At 37.9% G+C, this 10,434-nt stretch overlaps 1 protein-coding gene across 4 annotated transcripts in view; it reads right to left on the bottom strand.

Moving 5' to 3' along the window:
• POLH (DNA polymerase eta) overlaps positions 1 to 10,434 on the bottom strand; it is a 41,140-nt gene that overhangs the window by 15,782 nt on the left and 14,924 nt on the right. The gene's annotated exons all lie outside the window — the stretch shown is intronic.

Raw genomic sequence — 10,434 nt, 5'->3', positions numbered from 1 at the left:
GTTCAAATATTGGCTTTTGAACTTACTATGGGACGTTGAGCAAGTTCTATAATTTTCTAAGATCCAGTTTTGTTGTCTATGATATAAACATAGTACTGTACCTGATAGGATTGTGAGGTTTTATATACATATATATGTATATATATGTACACATATAGATGTATACATATATATGTATATATATGTACACATATAGATGTGTACATATATAGATGTGTACACATATAGATGTGTACATATATATAATCTTTAATCCTTTAAGAATTAAATTTTAATGTTTTATTCATTTTTGAGAGAGAGAGAGACAGAGCAACGAACCAGGGGCAGAGAGAGAGGGAGACACAGAATCCAAGGCAGGCTCCAGGCTCTGAGCTGTCACCACAGAGCCCCATGCAGGGTTCAAACCCATGAACCATGAAATCATGGCCTGAGCTAAAGTTGGAGGCTTAACTGATGGAGCCACCTAGGTGCCCCAAATCTAATCCTTCTTTTATTTATTTATTTTTTTTTTATTTTATTTTTGGGACAGAGAGACAGAGCATGAACGGGGGAGGGGCAGAGAGAGAGGGAGACACAGAATCGGAAACAGGCTCCAGGCTCCGAGCCATCAGCCCAGAGCCTGACGCGGGGCTCGAACTCACGGACCGCGAGATCGTGACCTGGCTGAAGTCGGACGCTTAACCGACTGCGCCACCCAGGCGCCCCCTAATCCTTCTTTTAAAACCACCTATTATAGGGGTGCCTGGGCGGCTCCGTCGGTTAAGCATCCGACTTTGGCTCAGGTTATGATCTCACAATTTGTGAACTCAAGCCCCATGTCGGGCTCTGTGCTGACACCTCAGAGCCTGGAATCTGCTTCCAATTCTGTGTCTCCCTCTCTTTCTGCCCCTCCTTGGCTCACATTCTGTCTCTCTCAAAAATAAACATTAAAAATTTTAACAAAAAATAAAAAATAAAGCCACTTATTATAGGGGCACCTGGGTGGCTCAGTCAGTTGAGGGTCTGACTTCTACCCAGGTCATGATCTCACAGCTGGTGGATTCGAGTCCCGATCGGGCTCTCTGTTGTCAGCATGGAGCTCACTTCAGATCCTGTCTCCCTCTCTCTGCCTCTCTCCTGCTTATATGAGCTTTCTCTCTCTTTCTCTCTCAAATATAAACATTAAAAATAAATGAACTGCCTATTATTGTTTGGGAAACAAAAAATACGAATTTATTGAAATTGTGAGATTTTCTGGACTCATTTCTCAACTAGTAGGGCTAAATTTTCTCTGCTTTAGATTTCATTACTGCTCTCCCAGATTAAGGAATGTTACAATCCTGTCACTCTACCTCCATGTCAGTTGAACAGGGCGACAGAAGATAAGCAGCATTTGTTTCCTTCTCTAGTTGGTAAAAATCTATACAACTTTAGTTTTTCTCTGATACACTAAAGTGGACTAGGGGGAAAAGATTCAGGCAGTTTTTGGTATAAAATGCCCACTAGAACTGAAAGACTTTCCTTTCCTATTGAATTATCTGGGTAGCTTTGTGGAAACCAACTGGCCAAAACTGTAGGGATCTGTTTGCACACTTCCTATTCTGTACCATTGATCTGTCTCCTCTTACACCAATACTACACTGCCCTAGTTACTATAAGGTTATAATTAAATATTTTTTAAGTTTATTTATTTTGAGAGAGAGAGAAAAAAAAAACACAAGTGGGGAAGGGGCAGAGAGCAAGAATCCCAAGCAGGCTCCGTGCTGTCAGTGCACAGCCTGACCCAGGGCTCAGTCCCAAGAACTGTGAGATCATGAGCCAAAATCAAGAGTCGGATGCTTAACCGACTGAGCCACCCAGGTGCCCCTAATAATTTTTAAAACCAGGTAGTGTTTAAGTCTTCCAACTTAGTTCTTTTTCAAAGTTGTTTGGCTATCCCCACATCCTTTGCATTTTCATACAGATTTTCAAATCAGTTTGTCAATTTCTACAAAATCCTGCTGAGATTCTAGAAGGGAAAACAATGAATCTCTAGGTCAATCTGGGGAGACTCGAGCTCTACTATTTAGTCTTTTGATCCATGAGCATGGTATGTCTCTCCATTGATTTCATCTTTTTTACTTTCTCAGGAATGTTTTGTAGTTTTCACTGAACTAGTTTTTCATATATATGTATATACATATATGTGTGTATATATATATTATATATATATACATCTCACAGTACATATTCATATACATATATATATATTTTTTTTTTAAGTATTTATTTTTGAGAGAGAGTGCATGAGAGGTGGAAGAGCAGAGAGAGGGAGACACAGAATCTGAAGCAGGCTCCAGGCTGTTCCAGCCTGACACAGGGCTCAAACTCACGAACCGTGAGATCATGACCTGAGCTGAAGTCAGACGTTTAACTAACTGAGCCACTCAGGCGTCCCTTCACATATGTATTTCTAATAATTTCGTAATTGTAATGCTATTGCAAATAACATTGCTTTTAAATTTCAAATTCCCATCTAAAATTTTAGTGTATAGAATTGCTATTGATTTTTGCATACTGACTTTGTCACCTGCAACCTTGCTAATCTCACTTACTGTATTTTTTTAGGGCGGGGTGTAGATCCCTTAGGATTTTCTACAAACACGGTCATGACACCTGCAAACAAAGTTTACCTTTTCCTTCACATCTGAATTAGCTTTTATTCCCTCTTCTGTTCTGATTACACCATCTTGTACCTCCAGTGCAATGATGAACAGAACATAAGACTGAGCACTGATGACTTGTGCCAAAACTTGGGGTTAAACTGATAAACCTCTACCTAGACTCCCCAACTCCAGAAACCAAACTACAAAAGAGAAGTTCCTGTACTGATAATAAGTATGCCCTCCTCTGTGTTATGAGCTGATTGGTGTCTTCCAAGCTCCCTCTGGTTGTTGGTAGAATTTGGTTTCCATTTTCTTTCTGGCTGTCAGCAGTGGGCCAATATCAGAGCCTAGCCATGAGGGCCTTCTCCAAAGGCCCTCTCACAACATGGCAGCTTACTTCTTCAAAGCCAGCAGGGGGTCCCACCAACCCCTGCAACTCTCATCATTAAAAAGGGTTTATAATTTTTTTAATTTATTTTTATTTTAGAGAGAGTGTATGCAAGTAAGGGAGAGGGGCAGAGAGAGAGAGAGTGAGAGTTGAGAGAGAGAGAGCGAGACAGCGAGAAAGAGAATCTTAAGCAGGCTCCACGCTCAGCATGGAGCTGTTACAGGGCTCACTCCCACGACCCTGGGATGATGACCTGAGCCAAAATCAAGAGTTGGATGCTCAACCGAGCCACCCAGGCACACCAAGGTTTATGATTTCTTGTACTATTACCCAACTGCTTCATGTCCTGGGCATTCAAAAGATGTTCAATAGGGGCGCCTGGGTGGCGCAGTCGGTTAAGCGTCCGACTTCAGCCAGGTCACGATCTCGCGGTCCGTGAGTTCGAGCCCCGCGTCAGGCTCTGGGCTGATGGCTCGGAGCCTGGAGCCTGTTTCCGATTCTGTGTCTCCCTCTCTCTCTGCCCCTCCCCCGTTCATGCTCTGTCTCTCTCTGTCCCAAAAATAAATAAAAAACGTTGAAAAAAAAAATTAAAAAAAAAAAAAAAAAAAAAGATGTTCAATATATGCTTTAAATGAAATATATTAACACCAAAGGGAGGAGAAAACTAAGGCATTCCTTAGCTAATACAAACTAGTTCCAAAATGGCCCTGAAGGGGAAGTTTTCACTCTGGCAGTTTTTGAGTATTATCTTTAAGTAATCCTACCACTTAAACTTTCCATGCATGTAACTATTTCAGAAACAGAAAATACAAAGTTGCAAACACAGTATGGCTGAGCAGGACTGCTAGCTTTGAATTAAGGGGCAGGATGGGAGAGTTGAACAGAAACTTCAGTTATCAAAATATCACAAACGCCTGGCTTCTTTTCCTAGGTTTGAAATATGCCACATCCATGAAAAACAATTTCTGGAAGATTATATGCACTTAGATAAGCTAATTTCTGTTACCAGTTTTTTGGTTGCACACATCATATGAAGACTCAGGAATACAATATGAAATATAAACCATTTACTAGACATTATACTGTTCTGAGCACTATAAATAAAAAAATGGTATCACTCCATCTGGAAACTAAATATTTAAACTGGACACACTAAGGCAACAGATACATAAGACATACAGAAATAAACATTGGCATTTTTAATAAAAATGTACATAGATAAGAAAGATGGGTATAGAAGAAAGAGGAACATGTCCATTTGAGTTGAAGTAAACATTTTCCACCAGTGAAGGTATACACCATCATCTTCAGTCGGAGAGCTCTTTAACAATGAGTTGCAGCCAAAAATACCAATATAATGTGTAATAACACGTCTTATTCTGAGGTATGCGGGTTTCAGAGGGTCTGTGAATCTCCTGAAAACTGCACACACACTTGTCTTATGTGTAGATATGCATTTTTTTTTGAGGCATGCAAGGGTCAACAAGCTTTCAAAAAATTTTCAAAAGGGGATACAGCCCTCAAAAAACCCTTAAAGACTTAACGACTTAAACCATTATAAACCAATTCCAAGTGTTTTAAACCATTAGACACACAGCAAGATGTGGTACACAAAGTTAAGACCAAAGAAAAACCTTCCTTATTATGACTGTTAAATTTCTGACTCGGGTCCCAAAATAATAAAGAAAATCAGGACATATTTCATCGAATGTTTATGTACCATAACTCTGCCTCCTTTAAGTGGCACAATTTTTATTGTCCATGTATTGCCCTGAAAGAACTGAAGGATTTGCAGCCTCCAGCTTATAAACTCTGCTATAATTCCTTAATGGTCTTTCTCACAAGCTTCCCTAGTAGAACAAGCAGTTCTACTACTGCCCTTCAATACAACATATTAAAGGCATATCCTACAACTGTTCAACAGCAAAAGGAAACTTTACATCTTATGTCTCATTTTAAAACATGGAACCCGTAGGAAATTCACCACTTTAACCAGAAGTAAGCTAAACTCTCTTGGACCTTTTTCTGGGAAAATCTGTATTGTTTCTACAAGTAATCACAGACTGCCTTAATGTCCTCCCCCCCCCCCCCCCCCCCCCCGCCCCGAGAAGCTAACTTGCTATAATATGGTATCCAGACAGTTTCCTTTTGGTTAATGGCCAGCATTCAAAATGTTTTACTGAAAGAGCACTTACAAGAATAATGTTACAAAATAATAGTTGTAAAAGTACCAATGTTCATGTTACAAATGAAGGGGAGACCCACTGTTTTGAAGAGAGCTATTATGAAAAGTATTAGAAAATGTCTAGGAAAAACTGTAGATACCCTGTTCAAAAAGCCTCTAAATGCCAATTGTTTTGTTCTGTAAGATCCAGCTGAATTCAAGTTTCATAATATCTGATTTAAAACATTTAAGACCCAGGGGTGCCTCGGTGGCTCAGTTGGTTAAGCGTCCAACTTCAGCTCAGGTTATGACCTGATGGTTTCATGAATTTGAGCCCCATGTCAGGCTCTGTGCACTGACTGTGTGGAGACTGCTTGGGTTTCTCTCTCTCCCTCTCTCTCTCTCTCTGCAACTTTCCCGCTTGCACTCTCTCTCAAAAAAAAGAAAAAAAAAAATTTAAGACCCAGATCCTCTTAGATCTGGTATCTAGAAATATTACAATCCAATATTACCACAAAAGCAAATTTTCATTGCCTTAATTTTATTTTTTAATTTAAGAGCATCTTTTTAAATGTTTATTTTTGAGAGAGAGAGTGTGTGCATGTGTGTGCGCAAGCAGGGGAGAAGCAGAGAGAGGAAGACAGAGAATCCGAAGCAGGCTCCATGCTGTCAGCGGAAAAGCCCTTCGTGGGGCCAGAACCCTTGAACCATGAGATCATGGCCTCAGCAGAAGTTGGACACTCAACTAACTGAGCAACTCAGGTGCCCTGCCTTAATTTTATTTTATTTAAGAAAGTATTTTTAACCATTGAATACATTTTACTTATCAAAAGCATTTTCATGCAGATTACAGGCATACCTTGTTTTATTGTATCTTGCTTCAATGTGCTTTATAGACACTACATTTTTTAAAAAACTGAGTACTTGTATCAACCCTGTCAAGTAAATCTATTGGCACCATTTTCCAAACAGCATTTGCTCACTTTGTGTCTCTGTATCACTTTTTGGTAATTCTCACAATTATCTCAAACTTTTTCATTATTGTTTTATTTGTTATGGTGATCTGGAATCAGTGATTGTAACTTCCTGAAAGCTCAGATGGTTAGCATTTCTTAGCAATAAAGCTTTTTAAAATTAAGGTATGTGCCTCTTAAAGATCTAATGGTATTGTATACTCAATAGATTACAGTATAGTAAACAAAACTTCCCTATGCACTAGGAAACCAAAAAATTAATTTGACTCAATTTACTGAGATACTTGCTTTATTGTGGATGGTCTGTAACCAAACACAAAATATCTCTGACATATGCCTATATATCAAAAGTTTTTGTCAGATAGGTAAATGAAGCTGAATTTAAAAAAACAAAAATCACTTATCACTCCCCTACACATCAACCAAGTATAAAATAAAGAAAAAAGTAAAATAGCAATAAAAAATTAAAGCATTTATGAACATAACAAATGAATGCACAAGACCTTTATAAAAAACATAAAGCTTTAATAAAGATATAATTGGATACTCACATAATAAAAGGAATTTGATCCCTATCTCTCTCACACACACAATGGATTATAAATGAAAAGGAGAGTAAAGCTTCTAGAAAAGACAACAGAATTGCTTCATAACCTTGAGGTAGGTAAGTATTTCTTAAACAGGACATAAAAAATATTGTCCATAAAGAACAAAAAAAAAACACATGGACCAAATTAAAATCAAGAACCTTTCTGTTTCATCAAAAGCCACCAGTGATAGAGTGAAAAACAAGTCACTGACCAGAAGGTATTTGCAATATATTTATATGCAATATAATAATACATCATAATATATGCAATTAAATATGCAATATATTTAATAAAGGATTCATTTCAGATTATATAAAGAAGTCCTATAGATGGAGATAAGACAATCCAACAAAAAAAAAATGAGCAAATGATTTAAAGAGGTACTTAATGAAAGAAGATTCTAAATGGTCAATACATTTAAAGGTGGTCAACTTCATTAAGACCAATTAAGACCAGGGACATACAAACTAAAACCACTGATATCACTACACACCCATCAAAATGGCTAAAATGCAAAAGAGAAAAAAAAAAAAGCATGTGCTAAAAAGCATGTGAAACAACTGGAATTTTCATATATGCTACTAGTGAGATTATAAATTGGTACAACCAGGGACACCTGGGTGGCTCAGTTGGTTGAGCATCTGACTCTTGGTTTCAGCTCAGGTCATGATCTCAGGGTTTGTGGGCTTGAGCCCTGCATTCGGCTCTGTGCTGGCAGAGTGGAGCCTGCTTGAGATTCTCTCTCTCCCTCTCTCTCTCTCTCTTTCTCTCTGCCCATCCCCCACTCATGCTGTGTCTCTCTCAAACAAATAAACTTTAACATTTACTCATTTTTTTTTGAGACAGAGACAGAGCACGAGTGGGGGACAGGCACAGAGAGAGGGAGACAGAATCTGAAGGAGGCCCCAGGTTCTGAGCTGCTGGCACAGAGCCTGATATGGGGTTCGAACCCACAACTGTGAGATCATGACCTGAGCCAAAGTTGGATGCTTAAGCAACCAAACCACCCAGGTGCCCCTCAAACAAATAAACTTAAAAAATAAGTAAATAAATTGGTACAACCATTTTGGGTAACTGTTTGGCAGTAAGTACCTACTAAAGCTGACTATAAGCAAACTAAAGCTGATTTTAGGTAAATCCTACAATTAAACACTTCTAGTCCTATACCCAACAGAAATCATACATTTGTTCACCAAAAGACATTTACAAGAATATTCATAGCATCACTATTCTTAGTAGCCCCAAAATGGAAACAACCCAAATATCCATCAATTATAGAATGGATAATTTGTGATATACTCATGTAATTCAATACTACACAGCAATGAAAGTAAACAAACTCAGCTACATACAACAGAACGGATGAATCTCACAATGTTGACCAAATGAGGCCAGACTCAAGTATATATTGCATGATTTCAATTTTATAAAGTTCAAAAATAAGCTAAATAGAAATAAGGACAATGGTTACTATAGGAAGGGGAGAGGAATGGATAGTGTCTGGAAGTGTAGGCAGGTGTGCCTTTTAGGATTCTGGTTTTGGTTTTGATTTGGATGCTACTTACAAATGGGGGTTTACTTTGTGAAAATTAGCCAAGGTGCACTTACAATTTGTGCACTTGATGTGTATTACATCAATTAAAAGTGTAGATGAGAAAAAAAAGAAAATATACTGGATTCCAGATCTGAGAGGAAGTAAAAATATTATAACAGATAAAATAAATAATTTTAACTTAAAAAAATAATTAAAAGGGACACAATTGAAGACCTAAAAAAATCAGTGATATGTTTACGGATGGCAAAAGTTAACATTAACATAACTATTCTCTCTAAATATATAAATTCAATGTAATCCTATCAAGATTTTTTGAGGAATTCAACTATTGTATTCTAAAATGCACAGTGAGGGGCGCCTGGGTGGCGCAGTCGGTTAAGCGTCCGACTTCAGCCAGGTCACGATCTCGCGGTCCGTGAGTTCGAGCCCCGCGTCGGGCTCTGGGCTGATGGCCCAGAGCCTGGAGCCTGCTTCCGATTCTGTGTCTCCCTCTCTCTCTGCTCCTCCCCCGTTCATGCTCTGTCTCTCTCTCTCTGTCTCAAAAATAAATAAACGTTAAAAAAAAAAAAAATAAAAAAAAAAAAAAAAAAAAAAAAAAAAAAATAAAATGCACAGTGAATAACAAAGGTACATGTATAGGTAAGACAATTTTGGAAAGCAAAAGCAGAGGGACATCCTTATCAAATAGAACATACTACAAAGAGTAAAAAAAAAAAAAAAAACCACCACAACAATGTGTTTCTGGAGCAGGAGCAGAGAGACAAATGGGATACTACAGAAACTGACCGACTTCTACATGGGAAGTTGAGAAAGAATGGATTATTTAATAATTGTCGGGAAATTATTATAATAATAATAAAAAATAGGGGCACCTGGGGTGGTGGCTCAGTCGATTAAGCGTCTGACTTCAGCTCAGGACATGATCTCACGGTTCAGGAATTCAAGCCCCACATCAGGTGAGCTTGAGCCCCGCTTCGGGTGAATTTGAGTCCTGCTCCAGGTGAGCTCGAGCCCCACTCTGGGCTCCACACTCTCTCTCCCTCTCTCTCTGCACCTCGTGGGATTCTTTCTCTCTCTCTGCCCCTCATTCACTTGTGCTCTCTCTCAAAAAAAAAAATTTTTTTTTTAATAATATAAATAAGATTTTTATAAAATCAAATAAAAAGGTTGAACTCCATATGGTCAAAAGACCTAAAAAAAATTACAAGGCAAACAGAAGTGTAGAAAAGATCTCTGTGAACTTCTAGTAGAAATGGATATCTAAAACAAGATTCAAAATGCACAAAAGATAAGGTGAAAAAAATGACGGACTAAAAGAATCGTGTTCAACAAAGTACAGCATAAACAAAGTTAATGGATGACAGATTTGGGAGAAGATATTTGCAGTGTCAAAAATAGACAAGACACTAATAACTGCAATATATGAGGAACTCTTGCAAAAAAAAAGGCAGGAAATCCAATGATAAATTGGGTAAAGATTATAAATAAGCAATTCACAAAGGTATAAACTAGCAATATAGGAAGAAATGCTCAACCTCAACTAGTAAATAGAGAAATATAAATTTAAACAAACTGAAAACATGAAATAAAATTTCATATTTTTACTTTTCTACTTATCCCAAATCTGTCATCCATTAACTTTGTTTATGCTACACTTTGTTGAACCACTTTGCTGTTTAAAGGCTTTTTTTTTAAGTTTATTTATTTATTTTTAGTAATCTCTACACCCAATGTGGGGCTTGAACTCACAACCCCGAGATCAATCGTCACATCACATGCTCTTCCAACTGAGCCAGCCAGGAGCTCCTTATGAAATACTACTTTATTATAGCCATCATATTGGTGAGTACTTTTAACCATTCAAAAATACCAGCTGCTGGCAAGAATATGAGGGCAACAGGAATTCTTGTGTACTACAGGCATGGGGTAACCATTGATAGCCATTCTGGGGAATGATTTGGCAGTATTTAGTGAAACAATGTATGTGTATGCCTTATGGCCTAGCAGTCCACTCGTGACAACATTTTCAGAAAAACCTCTGCATAGGTCCAAAAGAGGATGAATGAGGACATTTATCAAATAAATATTAAAAAAAATTAGAAGTAACAAATGAATTAATAGCTAGGAGAATTGTCTGTA

Source organism: Neofelis nebulosa, chromosome 6, assembly GCF_028018385.1.
Source record: "Neofelis nebulosa isolate mNeoNeb1 chromosome 6, mNeoNeb1.pri, whole genome shotgun sequence".
In the NCBI taxonomy this organism is placed as follows: domain Eukaryota; kingdom Metazoa; phylum Chordata; class Mammalia; order Carnivora; family Felidae; genus Neofelis; species Neofelis nebulosa.
This window is presented reverse-complemented; position numbering and strand designations above follow the sequence as displayed.